We start from the raw sequence: 20,667 nt of genomic DNA on the forward strand, positions 1-20,667 counted from the left end.
GAGCACGTGATTTCGTCCCCCGATTTAGCAGCTTTAATACGCACTTCCTTTAGGGGGCGCTATGTCTCCTTAGCCCTTAAAACTGGCAGCTCCCATCAGAATCCTACCCCAATCCCTATTCCAAGAGCTCCCTTAAGACTTAAGGCTTAAGTCCCTGATATCCACGGTTGCTTTGGCAAACACTGCTGCTCTTCCCTCAGATTCGCTCAGATCACTTAAGCATCCTCACAAAAAGGCTGCACAACCATAGAATAAAGCCAAGGGTTGCCCAAAGTGTTAACTACATAAACCGAAGTCTCCAGAAAGTTGATTGCTACAGTAATAATCTCCCCAAAGTGGAGTGCCAGGCTGTGCTAGACCCAGGGAAGGACCCAGAGAGTTTGTAAAAGCAAATTTTATTTTATTAGCGCTTTGGAGAAGCAGAGAGGAGAGTGTAGGAGGGACAGAGGGGTAAAGGGTCCAGGATAAAGAAGGCTATAGGGAGTAGGGTCTGCGGTTCTCCATTGGGGACAAGCCCTTGCAAAATGAGAAAAGAGAAGTTTACTGAATGCAGGGATTTCACAATAGGGAAGGGTTTTGAGATCAACCAAAAAACTTATATGCATATACGCATAGCCCATGGACACAGACAATAGTGCGGTGAAGGATGGGGGAGGACAGGAGTGGGAGGAGGGAGGTCAATGGGGAAAAAAGGGGGACATCTGTAATACTTTACACAGTAAAGATAAATTTTTTTAAAAGTTTAACTTTTGCCCGGCCAGTATGGCTCAGTGGTTGAGCATCGACCTAGGAACCAAGAAGTCGTGTGTTCGATTCCTGATCAGGGCACTTGCCCAGGTTCCATCCCCTGTGTGGGGTGTGCAGGAGGCAGCCGATGAATGATGTTTCTCTTTCATTGATGTTGCTATCTCTCTATCCCTCTCCCTTCCTCTCTCTCTAAAAATAAATTTTTAAAAAAGATAAACAAAGTAAATAAAAATAAATAAAAACATATATTTAACTTTCCCCTACCCCTCTGTTCCTTAATCCCTGACACACACACACCTTCCCCCATGCTCCTATATCCTAGAGCTATCTGCCCATCTCTGATATTATGTCTTTAGGAGTTCCCCTAAGTCTTAGGGCCTAAGAAGAACATCCAAACCTACCCAAGAGTTTTTATAATAATTTCAGAGTGGAGTCAGAGGGCCTAAGAGTGAAGTATAGAACAATACAAAACAAATTACAGAAGTAGCATTTGCTATGAAGGAGTGTATGTGATGTTCCGGTAAAATTCCAGGTGATGAACCTTATATCTGGAAGAAGCAAGGGCTTAGCCTTTATCTATTCCCATTGGGGAGTTGTTCAAACATTTAGCATTGTGCCTGGCATCACAAGGTTATCCTTGGCTTGGCAGCCTAATGATAATACTAACATTTATTGACCACTTATTATGGGTCCTGCACATGATAAATCTTAATACATTATTTAATACTTTTTAAAACCCTTACTAAGTACATGAGAATGGTGGAGCTGGGAGCAGTTAAATAATTTAATTAAGGCCATACAAGTATTAATTGGCAGCCATACATACATTTGAGCACAAGGAGTCTGGTTCTAAAACCATGTTCTTACCCACAATTCATTTCTCTGATTGTGGTATAGGCTATTCTGGTCCTATCTTAAGTGCCCTACACCAGTTTCAGATGATCTATAGAGACCATGAAGAGGAAAAGTGTGTGATGTAGGTTGGTTGGGGAGGAGATTGGCTCCTCTTTCTTTGATTGTGAAATAACTTGACAAATTTTTTTCTTTTCTTTTAACTTGACAAATTTTAATAGTCAGACATTGTTTTAGTAGATGGCTGATTCTTAGCTCTACAGCTATTGGGTAACTGTGTAGTAGGGGGAAGACCACTAACTGGATGGGAGACATTAATTCTTGCCATGATTTTGCCTTAATAAGTGGGAGAATTCTGGCAAGTCCTTGTACCCTCTCTGGATTACAGCTGCCATTCTGGAAAATGGGAACCTAGTATTAAAGTTCTATGATCATTCTTGTTCCTTTTGCTTCCATCCCCTCTCCAAATGGAAAACCTTTAAAAACCAATCAAATGGAAAATGCATATGTCTCCCCACCATATATATATAATATACATATACTGTATACACACAGTTGAACCTGAAACAGACTGGGTTTGAACTGCACAGTTCCATTTGTGTGTGTGTGTGTTTTACAATAAATACTGGAAATGTATTTTATTTTCCTTATGATTTTCTTTTCTCTAGCTTATTTATTATAAGATTATATATATAATAATACATAGAAAACAAAATAGGTTAATCAACTGTTTATGTTATCAGTAAGGCTTCAGGTCAACATTAAGTTTGGGGGAGTCAAGAATTACACCTGGATTTCTGACTGCACAGGGTGTCAGCACCTCTAACTACTGCATTGTTCAAGGGTCAACTGTAAATGTATAAATTAAAAGCATGTATATATGGTTACAAACAATTTACTGAAAATGAGTAGAGGAAAAGACAGACTGGAAAGAAATATACCAAAAAGGAACCAATGGCTGTTTTAAAGTGCAAGGACTTTTTTCAATGTTTCCATATTTTCTAGGTGTTCTAAAATGTCTGGGTGTGCCCTAGCTGGTTTGGCTCAGTGGATAGAGCGTCGGCCTGCAAACTGAAAGGTCCCAGGTTCGATTCTGGTCAAGGGCACAGACCCGGGTTGTGGGCTCGATCCCCAGTGGGGGGCTTGCAAGAGGCAGCCAATCAGTGATTCTCTTTCATCATTGATGTTTCTATCTCTCTCCCCCTCTTCCTACCCCTCTGAAATCAATAAAAATAAAAATATTAAAAATAAAATAAAATGTCTGGGTGCTATTTTAAAAGGAGAAAAATCAGCTTTAAAAAAAAAAAGGCAAAATAAGCATCTTATCTGGTGGAACTGGACACTTCTCCTTGCTGCCATCATTGACTCTGGTCATAGCCATGTTTTAACACATCACTCTAACTCACCAGACTTGCCATCTGAGATATGCTTTCTCCCATTCATTTTATTTCCTTAGCACCCAGCCCTCAAATGGTAAACACTCAGTGTTTACTGAATAGAATGAATATTTATGAAAATGCAAGATAAAAGACAAATGGGCAGTGTTAAAGTGCAATTTAGGATTAAATGCCAAATAAGGGGCACAGATATTGAGAAGGGAGTGAGCCCTGGGGATTTAGGGGGGCAGGAGGGTCAAGGTCCAGGAGAAGAGATGATGTTAAATTAGGTTTTGATTCATTCATGCATTGATGAAATGGCTAGTAGTGTTTGGAGTGTTTGGTATGAACACATGTATGGAGGCTGGGATGCATAAGCAATTTTTTTAATGTTTATACATGACATAAAATTTACAATTTTAACAATTTTTAAGTGTACAGTTCAGTAGCATTAAGCATATTCATATATGTTATGTAACCATCACCACTATTGATCTCCAGAACTTTTTCATTATCTCAAACTGAAACTCTGTACCCGTTAAACAATAACTCCCCATTCTCCCTAGAATTTGGGTAACCACTATTCTAATACCTCATATAAGTGGGATCATATAATATTTGTCCTTTTGTGTTTGGCTCATTTCATTTAATGTCTTCAGGGTTGTGTAAGAAATCTTTGAAAGATTGATTTCATGGAACAGATGATTCAACTAGGGGAGAGAATGGAGATCAAACTGGAAAGATACTGCCTTAGTCAGTTTGGCTCAGAGGATAGAGCATTGGCCTGCAGACTGAAGGGTCCCAGGTTCAATTCCAGTCAAGGGCATGCACCTCAGTTGCAGGCTCAGTCCCCAGCCTTGGTTGTGGCATGTGTGGGAGGTAACCAATCGATGTGTTTCATATCAATGTTTCTCTCTTTCTGTCTCTCCCCCTCCCTTCCACTCTCTCTAAAAATCAATGGAAAAAATATCCTTGGGTGAGAATTAACAACAACAACGAAGAAACTGGAAAGGTACTTTGTGGCCAGATGGTGAAATACCTTTTTTTTTTTTTTAAATATATTTCTTTATTGATTTCAGAGAGGAAGGGAGGAGAGAGAAATAGAAACATCAATGATGAGAGAGAATCATCGATCGGCTGCCTCCCGCATGCCCCCCACTGGGGAATGAGCCCGCAACCCAGGCATGTGCCCTTGACTGACGCTCTATCCACTGAGCCAAGCCGGCTAGGGCTGGTGAAATACCTTTAATACAAACCTAGGTAACTGCTATAATGAAACCAGATGATTGTGGGAGTTGAAACTGTTACATTCTTTTGAAGTATTATGGTAATATTCTGTAAAATTAAAGAATATTAATTTTATATTTAAATTTATATTTATGGGTACAGCCCTAGTCGGTTTGGCTCAGTGGATAGAACGTCGGTCTGCAGACTGAAGGGTCCTGGGTTTGATTTCGGTCAAGGGTATATGCCCAGGTTGCGGGCTCAAACCCCAATAGGGGGCATGCAGGAAGCAGCTGATCAGTGATCCTCTCTCATCATTGATGTTTCTATCTCTCTCCATGACCCTTCCTCTCTGAAATCAATAAAAATATATTAAAGAGGAAAAAAAACACAACATGGGTACATCCTCTCCTAATAAATTACAATACAAAATACATATATAAGAATGCTCATGCAACATTGTTTATAATGGCAAAAATAACATTATTGTGCCCAGCCTGGGTTGCTCAGTGATTGCATGTCAACCTATGAACCAGGAGGTCATAGTTCAATTCTGGGTCAGGGTACTTGCCCGGGTTGCAGGCTCAATCCCAAGTAGGGGGTATGCAGGAGGCAGCAGATCGATGATTCTCTCTCATCATTGATGTTTCTATCTCTCTCTCCCTCTCCCTTTCTCTGAAATAAATTTTTAAAAAACACATATTTTAAAAATGAGATTATTGCTTATCAATAGGAGAATAGTTGAATAAACTATAGTACATCCACAGTGTGGATTCATATGCAATTAATAAAAATATATGTTATGTCCTGGTTGGTGTGGCTTGGTTGGTTGGCTGTTGTCCTGTGCACTGGGAGGTTGCTGGTTCGATTCTGGTCAAGGGCACATGCCAGGATTTTGGCTTGATCCCCAGTGAGGGACCAGCAGGAGGCAGTCAACTGATGTGCTCTTGAATCAATGTTTCTCTCTCTCTTCCTTCCTCTTTCTCTAGAAACCAATAACTATTTAAAAGAAAAAGAAAAATGTATGTTAGAGCTATATGCATTAACTTGGAGAAATGGTAATGAAATATTAAATGACAAAAGTTAAAGAGGAATTTATGGGGTATAATTTCTTTTTTTTTTTCCATTAAAAAATGTAAGGCTAATTATGAATAACTATGTTTGAAATGTTTCTATTTTATTCTATTCATTCATGCATTCAACAGATATTTATTGAATGCCAGTCATGGGCCAGCCACTCACTCTAGGCACTCAGTATATAAAAACAGTGAACAGCCCAGCCAGCGTGGCTCATTGATTGTCTACCTGTGAACCAGGAGGTCATGGTTCTATTCCTGATCAGGTCACATGCCCAGGTTGCAAGCTCTTTCCCCAGTGTGGGGCATGTAGGAGGCAGCTGATCAATGATTCTTTCTCATCATTGATGTTTCTCTCTCTCCCTCTCCCTTCCTCTCTGAAATCAATAAAAATATATTTTTAAAAAAACAGTGATCAATATAGGCAAATGTCATTGTCCTCTTGGAATCCTTGCATTATGGTTGGGGAGCAGAAGCAGACAATAACCAAACAAATAAGGAAATGTTTAGGAGGTTAGGTGGTGATAAGTGTCATGGAAAAAAGGAGGCTAGGAACAATCACAATATGTTGCACAATTTGGAGTGTTATTATATACTTTGTGGAGAAGTGAGGGACAGGGAGAAAGTTCAGTAGGCTGGTCAAGACCTTACTAAGAAGAGGACATTTGATTAAAAACCTGAAAGGAGGTTTGAACTCACAGGGCGGGAGAAATAGGCAGGAACCCTGAGGTTTAAAATATATGGATGGAGAGGTTAAAAATGGCGGCAGAATAAGCAGATACTGCACGGACATGCTCACAGGAACAGATTGGAATTACAACTAAAATACAGAAAAACTTCCTGAATAATCAACGGGAGACTGGCAGGAGAGAACCCTGATACCTGAAGACCGAAAGTGGAGACCACATAGAGACTGGTAGGAGGGGTGGAGGAGTGAAAGGGTTGGCCAGGGGCCCACAGACAGCAACTGAAGTTCCAGAGAGATATCTCAGCTACGGGGGGTTGCCACTGAGAACTCTGGGGTCTAAACCCCAAGCTGAGCCCCCCAGCAGAGAGCACCACAACTGAGAAGGGTACCCACATAACATCTGGCTGTGAAAAGCAGTAGGGTGCTGTGTGCCAGGGAGTGATGGCTGAAATTCAGGCACCCTCTTAAAGGGCCAATGCACAAAATTCCCTGTGGAGCCACCCACCTTGTGCTCCAGCAGAGGGAGGGTGAAGTGGACTGGAGCTGTGAGAGCAGAAGCCAGGACTGGGTACTCGGGGGTTAGAGCTCAGAAGGCAGACAACCCCATTTTCCTGTGCTGAGTCATTCCCTCACACAGGGGAGAACTTCTTTCCCACACAGACATTTGCCTTGTCTGGGGGGGAGGGTGGGGAGGGGGGCGGGGAGACAGTTGACACACCCTATTGGAAAACACTTTGCCCTGAGGCCACTTAAGAGACTAAAAATAACAATTAGCCTCCAGGCAGAAGCAACCACCCCACCCTGTTGAAAAAAAATTCTCACCAAACCTGAGGACGATTGCCTGGGGACAATTCAAGTCGAATCCTATCAATCTGTAGGCAGAGGTGCTCTCTGGAGGCTTTGAGTCTTTGCCTGATTTAATTAATCAGAAAGTCTTTGACACTGTCCTACACTAGACTTGAGAGGCATAGAGGACCTACCTAAAACATAGTCACAAACCCAAACAGACATCTCAAATGAGGAGACAAAGAAATAACCCCCAAATGAAAGAACAAGAGAATTCTCCAGAAGAGATAAATGAAGCAGAGATAAGAAATTTATCTAAAACAGAGTTCAGCCCTAGCTGGTTTGGCTCAGTGGATAGAGTGTCAGCCTGCAGACTGAAGGGTCCTGGGTTCAATTCCAGTCAAGGGCACATGCCAGGGTTGCTGGCTTGATCCCCAGTGGGAGGCATACAGGAGGCAGCCGATCAATGATTCTCATCATTAATGTTTCTATCTTTCCCTCTCCTTCTCCTTTCCTCTCTGAAATCAATAAAAATAAAATAAAATGAAAATAAAACAGAGTTCAGAGTAATGATGGTAAAGTGCTCAACAGCATGAAAAAAGATATAGTTACTATGAAAAAAGAACAGTCAGAAATAAAGAATGACATAACACAAAGGGCACATTCAAAGGAATACACAGCAGATTAGGCGAAGCTGAGGACTGAAACAGTGAATTAGAAGAAAGGGTTGAAAAAATCAATCATGCTAAGTGAAATAAGTCTGTCAGAGAAAGACAAGTATCATATGATCGAACTCATATGTGAAATCTAAGTAACAAAAATAAACTGATGAATTAAGTGGATCCAGAGACTTGAAGCATGGAACAGCTTCAAGTGGAACCTAGGAGGGAAGCGGGGGAGGGAGAGTGGGGGGGAGGTAATCAACCAAAGACCTGTATGCATATATGCATAACCCATGGACACAGACAATAGGGTGCTGAAGGCCTGGGGCGGGGGATGGGGTAGGCTGGAGGGGGGGTCAATGGGGGAAAAGGGGGACATATGTAATACTTTCAACAATAAAGAATTATTTAAAAAAAAACAAACCTGAAAGGAGTCAGGGAATGAACCACGAGAATATCTGGGGAAAGAACATTCCAGGCAAAGGGAACATAGAGGAAAGAGTGGAAGAAAAGTATTAATATATGTTACCCTAGAGCAGTGGTCGGCAAACTGCGGCTCGCGAGCCACATGCGGCTCGTGAGCCGCGGTTTGCTTCTCTGTTGACTAATGAGTTTGCCGACCACTGCCCTAGAGGATGAGATGGAAAGAGTAGATTACTAAATAATTTTTTTTTATATATGTTGGTATTGTTTGATTTTGTTACAACAGCATTTGTTTATAATTTTATTTTCTTTTTTTAATCCTCACCTGAGGACATGCATAGAGAGAGGAAGGGAGAGAGAGAAACATCCATGTGAGGGAGAAATATCTATTAGTCTCCCATAAGCACCCTGACCAGGTATCAAACCTACAACCCAGATATGTGCCCTGACTAAAATTGAACCGGCAACCTTTCAGTGCATGGGACAATGCTCAACCAACAGAGCCACTCCAGCTGAGCTATAATTTTAAACTTAAAAAAAAACACAAGAAAAGTAAATATGAAAATGGGGATAAAGTTGTGAGAATTAAATGAGATAATACGTGTAAAATATGTGTAAACTGCCCAGCCGAGTGTGGCTCAGCTGTTGAGCGTCAACCCAGGAAGCAAGAGGTCACTGGTTTGATTCCCGGTGGGAGCATGCCTGAGTTGTGGGCTGCGCACCCCCATGTGGGGTATGCAGGGGGTAGCCAATCAATGATTTTCTCTCATCATTGATGTTTCTATCTCTCTATCCCTCTCCCTTCCTCTCTGAAATCAATAAAAATATATTTTTTAAAAAAAGAGCAACTGGACTTAAAAGAAAATTCTTTAAAAAATAAAGTATGTGTAAACTGTTAAAAGCTCTACTACTTTTTAAAATATATATATATATATATATATATATATATATATATATATTTTTTTTTTTTTTAATTTATTTCGGAGAGGAAGAGAGAGATAGGAACATCAATGATGAGAGAAAATCATTGATTGGCTGCCTCCTGCTCACCCTACACTGGGGATTGAGCCCACAACCCGGGCATGTGCCCTGACTGGGAATCAAACAGTGAGCTCCTGGTTCATACGTCAATGCTCAACCACTGAGCCATGACGGCCGGGCAAAAGCCCTACTATTGTTATTTATTATCTTACAAATAATTTGACACCAGTGAACACTTCTGAGCAGATGCATGAGATTATGGAAGCATTCTTTTTAATTGAAGCACAATTAATATAACATAATTTAACCATGTTAAAGTATACAACTCAGTGACAGTAAGTACATTCACAATGATGTGCAACCAACATCTCTAGTTCAAAAACTTTTTCATAACCCCCAAAGAAATCCTGGTGCCCATAAACAGCTGCTACTATTTTCCCTTCCTCCAAGACCCTGGCAACCAACAATTTGCTTTCTGTACCTATGAAAAGTTCAAATAAATAAAACCATACCATATTTTATCTTTTGCATCTGACTTCTTTCACTTAGCATAATGTTTTCAAGGTGCATGTATCATTATTTCATTTCTTTCATAGCCCTATAATGTTCTATTGCTCAATAAATCCTGTTTTGTTTATACATTTAATTGATGGACATTTGGAGTGTTTCCATCTTCTGGCTATTGTGACTAGTGCTACTATGAATATTGGTATAACAAATATTTGAGTACCAATTTTCAATTTTTTTGGTTCTATAACTTGGAGTAAAATTGGTAGATCATATGGTAATTCTATGTTTAACTCTTTGAGGAACCACCAAACTATTTCCCACAGCAACTGTACCATTTTACAGTCCAAGGTTTGAGGGTTCTAATTGCTCCACAGCCTCACTAAACCTTATTTTCCTATTTTTAAAAAGGTTATCCTAGTTGGTGTGAAGTGGTGTTTCATTATGATTTTTATTTGCATTTATCTAATAACTAATGATTTGAGCATCATTTCATGTGCTTTTTGGCCACTTGTATATGTTCTTTGGAGAAATATCTCCTCAAGTCATTTATCCTTTTTTTTTTTTTTTAAGTTGGTTTGCTTGTATTTTTGAGAGTTCTTTACATATTTTGGATAGTAGACCCTTTTCAGATACCTGAGTTGCAAGTATTTTCTCCTATTTTGTAGATTGTATGGAAGAAAATTTAAGATGATTAGTGTGACAACTGTGTGCAAGAAGGATTAGAGGAGCTCAGCTGGCGTGGCTCAGTGGTTGAGCGTCGACCTATGAACCAGGAGGCCACGGTTCGATTCCTGGTCAGGACACATGCCCAGGTTTTGGGCTTGATCCCCAGTGGGGGTTGTGCAGGAGGCAGCCGATCAATGATTTTCTCTCATCATTGATGTTTCTATTTCTCTCTCCCTCACCCTTCCTCTCTGAAATCAATAATATATATATATTTAAAGGAGGATTACAGGGGAGATGAAGGCAGAAAGACCAACTGGGAAGCCATTGCAATTCTTCAGGTTGCAGGGAACACAAAATAGTAACAGTAGGAAAATACACCCAAAAGATTGTGTACAAGTGAAATTAGAAAAAGTCAAAGTGTAATGGGTGAGATCAGCCATATGTGAAAGTAGTAAATGACCTGGTATAGTTTCAGGAAAGCATAATTCTATCAATACAGTATATCTAAAGCTCTAGTAGCCTAATCACCTAAAGTAAAATGGCTGGAGTCCTAACACAATCAAACTCTAATCCAATCAATTAAAATAAAATGGCTGGAGTGAACATAAACAGAATCTATTATATTAACTTGGAGCTGAAGCTGGAGCTGAAACCCAATCAGTTGAATTGTACCTTGCCTTCATAGAAGGGGGAGATTGTCTGCATAGAATTGCCCCTCCAACCAAAAAATTTTTTTCTAGTGACATTTATAGAAAGAAAATTCCTTGTTTGGCCAACTCAAGTGAATATCCTATATAATAAAAGGCTAATATGCAAATAGACCGAACTACCGAACAACCGGTAGCTATGCCGTGCACTGACCACTGCAGGGAAGGGGGGGCGGAACATGGCAGGCGTCAGTTGCAGCGGATGGTGGAGCAGGTGAGTAGGGGCACCAGACCAATGCGAGGCGCTGGTCACTGTCATCGGGACAAGCCTCTGGTGGTTACTACAAATTCTTTGCTCACACCTGTTGTCAGCGCCAGTGCCGGCCCCAATCGCTCGGCGCTGTCAGCATGTGCAGGTGGTGGCTGCCAGTCCCAATCGCCCCTGAGGGCTTCTCCACCTACCCCTGCTCCTGAGGAGCGATTGGGGCAGCAGCTGTCACTCGCACCCGCTGCTGGCACTGGCCCCAATTGCTCTGCACCATCAGCAGGTGCAAGTGGGGCCAGCGCCATCAGCACGTGGGAGTGGTGGCAGCAGGATCAGGGCTGCTAGCAGACAGGGGACCGGGGACTGTGGCGGGAGGGGCCAGGTGGGGGCATGGAGGATGGGCCGAGGCCCGCTCTTGGGCCCACTGCAGCCTCACGGCCCACAGGTCCTTTCAATGTGCACAAATTCGTGCACTGGGCCCCTAGTCTTACCTACACTAATAAAAGAAAAACATGCAAATTTACCATACCTCCACTACGCCCACCAGCCAATCAGGGTGAGTATGCAAATTAACCCAACAAAGATGGCGGCAACCACGAAGCTGGAGCAAGGAGCAGGAGGCTTGGGTTGCCCCCGGCGATGGAGGAAGCCAAGCTTCCCACCCGCCCTGGCCGGCCCTGGCCTCTGCTCAAGGCTACCAAGTTTCAATTATAGAAGATAAATAAATCCCAGATACCTGCTTCCAGCCGTCCCTGGCCTCCGCTCAAGGAGGCGCTGGAGAAAAAAAAAAATAAATAAAAGGAGGGGCTGGAAGCCATCAGCCTCTTACCCAGGCTGACCAGGCACCCCAGCAGGGACCCCCAGCCTGAAGGGGATGTGGCCAGCCTGAAAACGGCCCTCAGCCCCTCACCCAGTGAGACTTCAGGAGAAAACAGTGGGGACCCTCACCCTATGGGGGCGTGGCCAGTCTGCAAACCACCACAGGCCCCTTGCCCAGGCCACACCACGCCCCAAGGGAACCCCCACCCTGATCCGGGACACCCTTCAGGGCAAGCCAGCTGGCCCCCACCCGTGCACCAGGCTTCTATCTATACTAATAAAAGGGTAACATGCTAATTAGACTGGGAGACCTTCCAGGAGACCTTCTGGACATTCTTCTGGACAAAGCCATGGTGGCGGGGCCGAGGTAGAGGCGGTTAGAGGCCAAGAAGGGAGGGCAGTTGTGGGTGATCAGGCTGGTGGGGGGCAGGGCCGTTGGGGGTAAGCAGACCAGCAGGGGGGCCAGTTGGGGGCGAGCAGGACGTCTGTGGGGGTTAGTTGGAGGTGATCAGGGCAGCATGGGGTGCAGTTTGGAGTGAGCAGGCCAGCAGGGGGGCAGTTGGGGGTGAGCAGGCTGGCAGGCAGAGTGGTTAGGGGCAATCAGGCAGGCAGGCAGGCAGGCAGGTGAGCGGTTAGGAGCCAGCAGTCCCGGATTTCGAGAGGGATGTCCGACTGCTGGTTTAGTCCCGATCCCTGTAAACCAGTAGAAGGACATCCTTCGAGGGGTCCCAGATTGGGGTCAATGGTGGGGGGAAGGGGGACACCTGTAATACTTTCAACAATTAAAGGTTTTTTTAAAAGAAGAAAAATCAATGTTTCTATCTCTGGTCACCTTAACTCTAACATTAACCCATCAACCCATCAGCCCAGGTGTAGAAGGAGCCTTATTTCATATATACCCAGAGAGATAGTGAGGGAGGTTTTTTTTTTGTTTTTGTTTTTTAAATATATATTTTATTGATTTTTTACAGAGAGGAAGGAAGAGGGATAGATAGTCAGAAACATCGATGAGAGAGAAACATCGATCAGCTGCCTCTTGCACACCTCCTACTGGGGATGTGCCCGCAACCAAGTTACATGCCCTTGACCGGAATCGAACCTGGGACCTTTCAGTCCGCAGGCTGACGCTCTATCCACTGAGCCAAACCGGTTTTGGCAGTGAGGGAGGTTTTTGTTGTTTTGTTTTTCCACTTTAGGGTGAAACCAGAGACTCAGAAGTGATTCAAGTTGCCTAGGACCACATATAGTTTGCCTAGATTAGGTGCTAACCACTCTACCTAACCCTCACCCCTCACCCTGCTTGCTCTGTCTCTTGCTAAAGCAATCATAGATTACTGAATGGGAAACAGCACAAAAAGTGGTAATCACAGACAGCAGAACGTTGGCAACTACAGCTGATGGCCTGGAGATGTGGGCACGTGTCCTCCACGAGACTATTGGGGAGGACATCTCAAGTCCTGGGTGTTCAGTGGAGCAGTCACTGACAGTGAAATAGGACTTCAGGAGAAAACAGAAGAAGGTAGCATCTTTCTGACCTAGCAGCAATCTGTCTTTATCTCTGAGGTATAGAAGTGTCTCCCCAACATACGACTGCAATGAAACTTAAGACCACAAAGAGGAAGCTTCCTAAGGTTATATAACTGCTGCTTCCATCCGAGGGAATGGGTTGGGAGTTCTACCTGGATGAACTCTTAAGACTGCACCTTGTGATTCAGTGCTACCTCTGAATTATTTTCTCACTCTTTCTCAGCACTGAACCCACATAGTCAGCTGTATAGGGAACAACCTTGCTGTGGTGTGGAATTGAATGTTAGCTATGCACTCAGAGGAATCTAATGTTCTCACCTCTTTACAGAGCTAAAAGGATTTGGCCTTACTCAGGAACAGGGATACTTTTAAAAATTCATGTATATATTTTTATTGATTTCAGAGAGGAAGGGAAAAAGAGACAGAAACATCAATGATGAGAGAGAATCATTGATCAGCTGCCTCCTGCACAGTTGATTCCACACTGGGGATTGAGCCCGCAACCCGGGCATGTGCCTTGACTGGGAATCAAACCTCTAACCTCCTAGTTCACAGGTCGATGCTCAACCACTGAGCCATGCCAGCTGGGCTTGGGGATACTTCTTTCATCTTGATTAGGTAGAATGCCAAGCAGTGGGAATAGGTGCAAGTAAGCTGATGGATTTGGTATTAAATAAGGCAGTCTCATCTAATTGCATCTATTTTATCAATGAAATATGAGACAAGGTCATCTGCTGAGAGAGAAGTGGAAGAGATGTTGAAAATTTTAGAAGAGAGAAGGTGTGAAATAGTTATTGAGCAGAATAGAAAAGAGAATTTGCCAGGAAAATGTAGAATTACTTGGCAATGTTGAGTTTTGGTGGCATAAATTGAAAAGTGATACTAGTCAGCAAGATTCTGACATTTTTCTCCATCAATATTTAGCTGCCCAGGTATAGACATGGAGAAACTAAATTTTTGGACTTAACATAAATTGTTTTGTGTGTGTTTTTTTCTAAGAAAATTCAATGACGGGGGAGGCAAGTAAGTTAACAATTTTTGCAAGTTTGTAGTTTTGGATATGAAGGGAAATAGATGGATTATTTAAAAAATAAAATTAAGCCCTAGCTGGTCTGGCTCGGTGGATAAAGCATCGGCCTAAAGACTGAAAGGTCCTGGGTTCCATTCGGGTCAAGGGAACATGCCCAGGTTTCTGGCTGGGTCCCCAGTGGGGGGCGTGGAGGAGGCAGCCGATCAATGATTCTCTCTCATCATTGATGTTTCTATCTCTCCCTCTCCCTTCCTCTCTGAAATCAATTTAAAAAATATATAAATGTTACAGTTCTATTCAGGTCAGGGAGCATATTCAAGTTGTGGGGTGTTTTTTTTTTAATATTTTTTAATTTATTTCAGAGAGGAAGGAAGAGGGAAGCAAGATAGAAATATCAATGATGAGAGAGAATCATTGATTGGCTGCCTCCTGCAGGTTCCCTACTGGGGATCAAGCCCATAACCCCGGCATGTGCTCTTAATTGGAATTGAAGCTGGGACCCTTCAGTCCACAGGCTGACGCTCTATCTACTGAGCCAAACCAGCTAGGGCCCAAGTTGTAGGTTTGATCTCCGTTAGGGGCAAGTATGGGAGGCAGCCCATTGATGTTTCTCTCTCAAATCAATGTTTCTCTCTCTCATTCTCTCCCTTCCTCTTTCTCTAAAATAAATAAATTAAAAAATAATGATAGCCTGGCTGGCATGGCTCAGTGGTTGAGCATTGACCAATGAACCAATAGGTTACCGGTTTGATTCCAGTCAGGGCACATGCCTGGGTTGTGGGCTCCATCCCCAGCATGGTGTGTGCAGGAAGCAGCCAATCGATGATTCTCTCTCATCATGGATGTTTCTATTTCTCTTTCCCTTCCACTCTGCAATCAATAAAAATATATATATATATATATATATATATATATATTAAAAGTTTATTAAACAATTTAATTTAATATATTTGCTATTTATTTAATTATTTAATAGCAATGTACCATATACAGGGTGGGGCAAAAGTAGGTTTACAGTTGAGAGGGTGCAAAACACAGTTTATTCTTTTAAAATATATATATAATATATATTTTAAAAAATATATTTTTATTGATTTCAGAAAGGGAGAGGGAGAGAGAGATAGAAACATCAATGATGAGAGAGAACCTTGATCAGCTGCCTCCTGCACATCCCGCACTGGGGATTGAGCCCACAACCCAGGCATGTGCCCTTGACTAGAATTGAACCTGGGACCCTTCAGTCCGCAGGCCGACGCTCTATCCACTGAGTCAAACCAGCCAGGGCTAAAAAATATATTTTTATTGATTTCAGAGAAGAAGGGAGAGGGAGAGAGAGATAGAAACATCAATGATGAGAGAGAATCAATGATCAGCTGCCTCCTGCATGCCCCCTACTGGGGATTGACCCTGCAACCCAGGAATTGAACCTAGGACTCTTCAGTCCACAGGCCAATGCTCTATCCACTGAGGCAAACTGGCTAGGGCCACAGAGTTTATTCTTGTATTAGTATTTGTTAATTATTATATTATTTTTCATACAAACAAATAACTGTAAACCTACTTTTGCCCCACCCTCTATGTGCCATTTAACAATGCTTACTATATCCAAGGCCGTGAATCACTGAATTAAACATACAAACCCAGTTTTTAACTTGTTTACTTCTGACAATAACATGAAAGGTAAGTATTATTATTATTATTACTATTATCCCCAAATTACAGATGGGTAAAAATAAGTTTTGAGATATTAAAGAACTTGACATCTCAAAGTGACCAAAATTTAAGTTCAGACCATTCTGACTGTAAAACTCATGCTCTTAACCATTATACTATGGTATTTGAGACAAATTTTGTACGATACAGTTTATACTATCACTATTACAAGATGATATAATAAGACACAATATGGTTCAATTAGAAAAGAAAATATTTAAATGAGTCATTAATTCTCTGATACATATAATAATTACAAAAGGAATTAGACAAGAGAAATATGTGTATGGCCTGAGGTAGCCAGTAAAAGTGCTGCAAAGATAAACTTGAACTGAACTGGGCCTTGGAGAGTGGATCAAAGTAAGGGAATCAATATGAGTATACTTCTTGAATAAGCACAGTATGTACATTGTCTCATCTGATCCCTCACAGGAACCTGTGATGGAAACCAAGGGGAAACTGAGGCTCAAAGAGGTTAAACAATTTGCCCAAATCCATACTGTTAAGTGTAGAGCTGAGACTCAAACCCAGACCTCTCTTCCACTCCATATGACCTCAGGTTGGTAGATAGGGCCAAGGAGAGTATTCTGGTGGAGGGAGCAGTAGGAGGAAAGATAGGCTGGAATAAATAGGATGCCTTGAAAAGGAGGAAATAAATAGGCATCAATCCTCTATGCTCTATGAAGCAGAGGGCGGGACTTCCTAGGCAGCTCTGCCCATTGCAGAGGATTGCAACAGGATAGGGTGAGGGTAGGGGTTCTGGGGTTCCTGGAAGATGACTGAAGTCCATAAGGCTGGCACTGTGCCTGTTGTGTGGCTAAAACTGGCCCTGCCCAATATTGCTGGGGTGGGAGAACCATGGCCTGAGGGCTGGTTCCTGGAAGTCTTGCGACTGTCCTTACCCCATGGCCCCCCAACACTGTTGCATTCTGGTTCTCTCCCAGAATTGGCTGCACACTGGCTTTACTTCTGTCCCAAGCATGTTTCTATCAGAATCTGGCTTCCAGATAGACTGTTCTGAGTTCCTCAAGCCCCTGAGGCACTAAATCATAACAGAGTCACTTTCTTTTAAAAATATATATTTTTTTCTTGATTTCAGAGAGGAAGGGAGAGGGAGAGAGAGATAGAAACATCAATGATGAGAGAGAATCACTGATCGGCTGCCTCCTGCATGCCCCATACTAGGGATCAAGCCTGAAACCCAGGCATGTGCCCTGACCAGGAATCAAACTGGTAACCTCCTGGTTCATAGGTTGATGCTCAACCACTGAGCAACACCAGACAGGTTAGAGTTACTTTCTTATTGATTTCATTTTATCTTCGCAACAACTCCACTAAATTGGTATTAACATCATCATCTCCATTTTTCAGGTGAGGAAACAACTCAGTAAGGTTGGGTTGCTCAAAGCCACATAGCTAATAAACGCAAGCATTCAAATTCAGGTCTTAAGATTCAAGATCTGGTCCTCTCTCATTCTACTATATGCCATGCAACCTACTTCTCTCTCCAGATTTAGAATTAAGGGGTTATTTCTTCTGGGTTATTCTGGACTCATCTATCAGCCTTCATCTATTTTAGGTTCAGTGCTTGGCCCTGCTAGCAGGGCATAACTCTAAAATACCAGGTGTGGGAACCTCAATCCTACAACTCCCTGGACTCTTGACAACAACAAGCTGTTTTGGTCTGAGAGTGGGGCTCAGTGTCCCCTCAACTCCTGAGTCAATCCTCTAAGAATTCTTATCTGTGGAAAGGAACTTCCTCAATGACTTTTCTATCCTATCCTTACCCAACTAGAACACAAGGGAAAAACAATGGATGGCTTAGGAGGTCTGACCCCACCATCTGGGCCTCAGTTCATATCTCCTCTTTCCCCCACCACTTACTTCATTAAGAGGGGCCTCACTATTCCCTGGTCCCAGACCCCCTCCACTACCTACTCCCATCCGGGGTAACCGCCAGGCTCTGCTGCCTAGGATAACACCCACCCCTCCCCTTGCCCCCTGTGGCTGCCTCCCCTTTCCGTCTGTTGAGAGAGGAAGCCAGGGGGTGGCGGGTGCAACACTGCAGGGCACTGATAAAGGGACAGCCCTGCCCCCGCCTCCTGGGGCCACTGCGGTCAGACCAGCAGGCAAGCAGGCAAGACAGCCAGCTCCTTCTGGGACCCAAGGCCCTCCCCTGGTTCCACCTCTACCCGCCCTACCCTACCCTACCCGGGAAGCTGGTTGCATAACCCCTTGGGGTGTTTGGCAACATTGCTTGTGGCTTGACCTGATGCTGGTGGTGGTGTGCACACGCTTTTGGGTGGGGGGGGGGGATGGAGCAGGGGTATGACAAGAAGTCAGTCTTTTGAGGGTTGGTGAGTAGCAGGGATGGGGAATGGTATAATAGTAAAGATTTGTGGCCATGTTTTTCTCCATGTTCTGTCTCTGCTACCTTTGCTGAAGAGGGGGAATCTTGGGGGGATAAGAAAATCTTAGGTATCGTACCTTGCCAAGCCACAGGCATTATCCAACCCATTCAGGCTCCCAATCCCCTGTTACTCTTACATTAAGCAAAGGAGACTTAAGGTAGAAGGGGGTTGACTCTGGACACAAGAAATCTGAGAGGAGGGAGCTAAAGGAGCTATTCTCACCCCAAGGGCTGTAAACGGTGTTTGGAGGCAGTACACAGCTCGGGAACCGCAGTAACGGCCTCTTTTTACAGGAGGGGAGTGAGGGGAAGGCGGGAGAGACACCTCCGCCTGTCTCCTTGCCTGACTGAAGGCTGCCTATTCACTTAGCTCAGCCTACATGACCATGTCTGTCCCCCTAATAAGTAGTAAACTGCTTCAAATGCTTCTATGAATGCCTATTGCTTACAGGATGAAATAAAACCTCCCTAACTTGACTTTCAAGATACTTTACAATCTAGCCCCAGTCAAACTTCCCAGGCTTATCTTCTACTACATCTTACCCCTACACCCCACCCAAAGTACCAGGCTGTGTTTCCTGCCTCTGTGCCTTCACACCTTTGCTTGGAATAACCTTCTCCCCTTCTCTGCCTACTGAAGCCCTAGTCACTCTCCATAACTCAGCTTAATTTTCACCCCTTCTGTGAAGTCTTCTCTGAATTTCACAAAGCAGAAATTCAGCCCCATAGTACTTTATATAAAACTCTATTTATTTTTAAAAATATATGTATTTTATTGATTTCAGAGAGGAAGGGAGAGGGAGAGAGAGCTGGAAACATCAGTGATGAGAGAGAATCATTGATCAGTTGCCTCCTGCACTCCCCGCACTGGGGTTCAAGCCTGCAACCCGGGTATGTGCCCTGACTGGAATGGAACCTGGAACCCTTCAGTCCGCAGGCTGACGCTCTATCCACTGAGCCAAACCAGCTAGGGCTATAGAACTTTATTAGTGTAATTCCCCCGCTAGACTATGAGTGAGGACATGTACTGTCTCATTCATCTTAGTGTTCCTAGAGTGTGACCCACAGTAGACAGTCAATAAATATTTGTTGAATGAATGAATAAATGAATAGGTTTGTGTGTCCATAGTTGTATCTACAATGCCACAATATCCTGACTGGTAGTTTTCATTCAATAAATGTTTGTTGACTAGCTATAACCTGATATCATTATTTAATCAGCCACAAGTGTGACTATCAACACTCCTAATCCCCTGTGAGGTGCCCAAATAAGTGTGCAAGTGAGAGAGCTATAGCTGAATGTGCAAGTTTGTGACCCAGATTCATGTCCAAGTCATCAAGACATTCTGAACCCACACGTAACATGCAATGAAGCCATGGGTCACCTCCTGTCCTACATAGATCATACATGTAGAATCATGATCTCCTGGGATAGGGATGGAATTCAAAACATTTAACCATAGGTTTGGCATGAACATTGATAAATTCCACACACACAGGCTGCAGGGAGGCTGAAACAAGGTGGTATTGCATTGCCTCGTGAATTGCTTAGTTGTATTGCTGGGTTGTGGGGAGTCCTGAGAGAGAACTGGGGTGGCTGATGTGGTGGTGGGGAATATCTGGAGGGTTCCCAGCAGCTATTCTTTATCAAATGGGACAGAACATTTTTATTGTTTTAACAGTGAACACAATCCTATCAGAGAATACTTGCTGAATGCCAGACCTGCTTTGGGGTGGCATCTGTCTGCCTCCCCAGTCTTTACCTGTTTCCAATTTAACTTGAGCACCATACGAAAAAAATTAGAGAAAAAGGGTAAGTTGCAGCTGTAAGGACTGAAGCTAGACATAGGAAGGACTTTCCTTAGAGCTGAAAGCCATTAAAAGCGAGGAGGAAGCAAGATTCTTTTCTCCTAGTCTCTGGAGAGAGATGTTTGGCCTGGGATTGGGTTGCAGGTTGAAGGCAAAAGGATGAACGAGTGACTTCTAGGGGTACTTTCTGACCTGACACAGAGCTGATATCCTACACACATGTCTTGGCCTGCCCAGGGTATGTAGCTGCCTTCTGGTTGGGGTGCCTTGCCTGGGAGGAAGGAGGACAGAGGGCACCTGGGGTCCCCTTTAAGGGAGGTGAATAATGTCACACACACACACACACACACACACACACAGACACACACACACACACTCACACCAATTCCCCTCACACTGACAACAAACCTGGCCAAGAAAGAGGCCTTTGTCCTAGGACATCTGAGGCTGTAGGGG

This window comes from Plecotus auritus, assembly GCF_963455305.1.
Source record: "Plecotus auritus genome assembly, chromosome: 3".
Lineage (NCBI taxonomy): Eukaryota > Metazoa > Chordata > Mammalia > Chiroptera > Vespertilionidae > Plecotus > Plecotus auritus.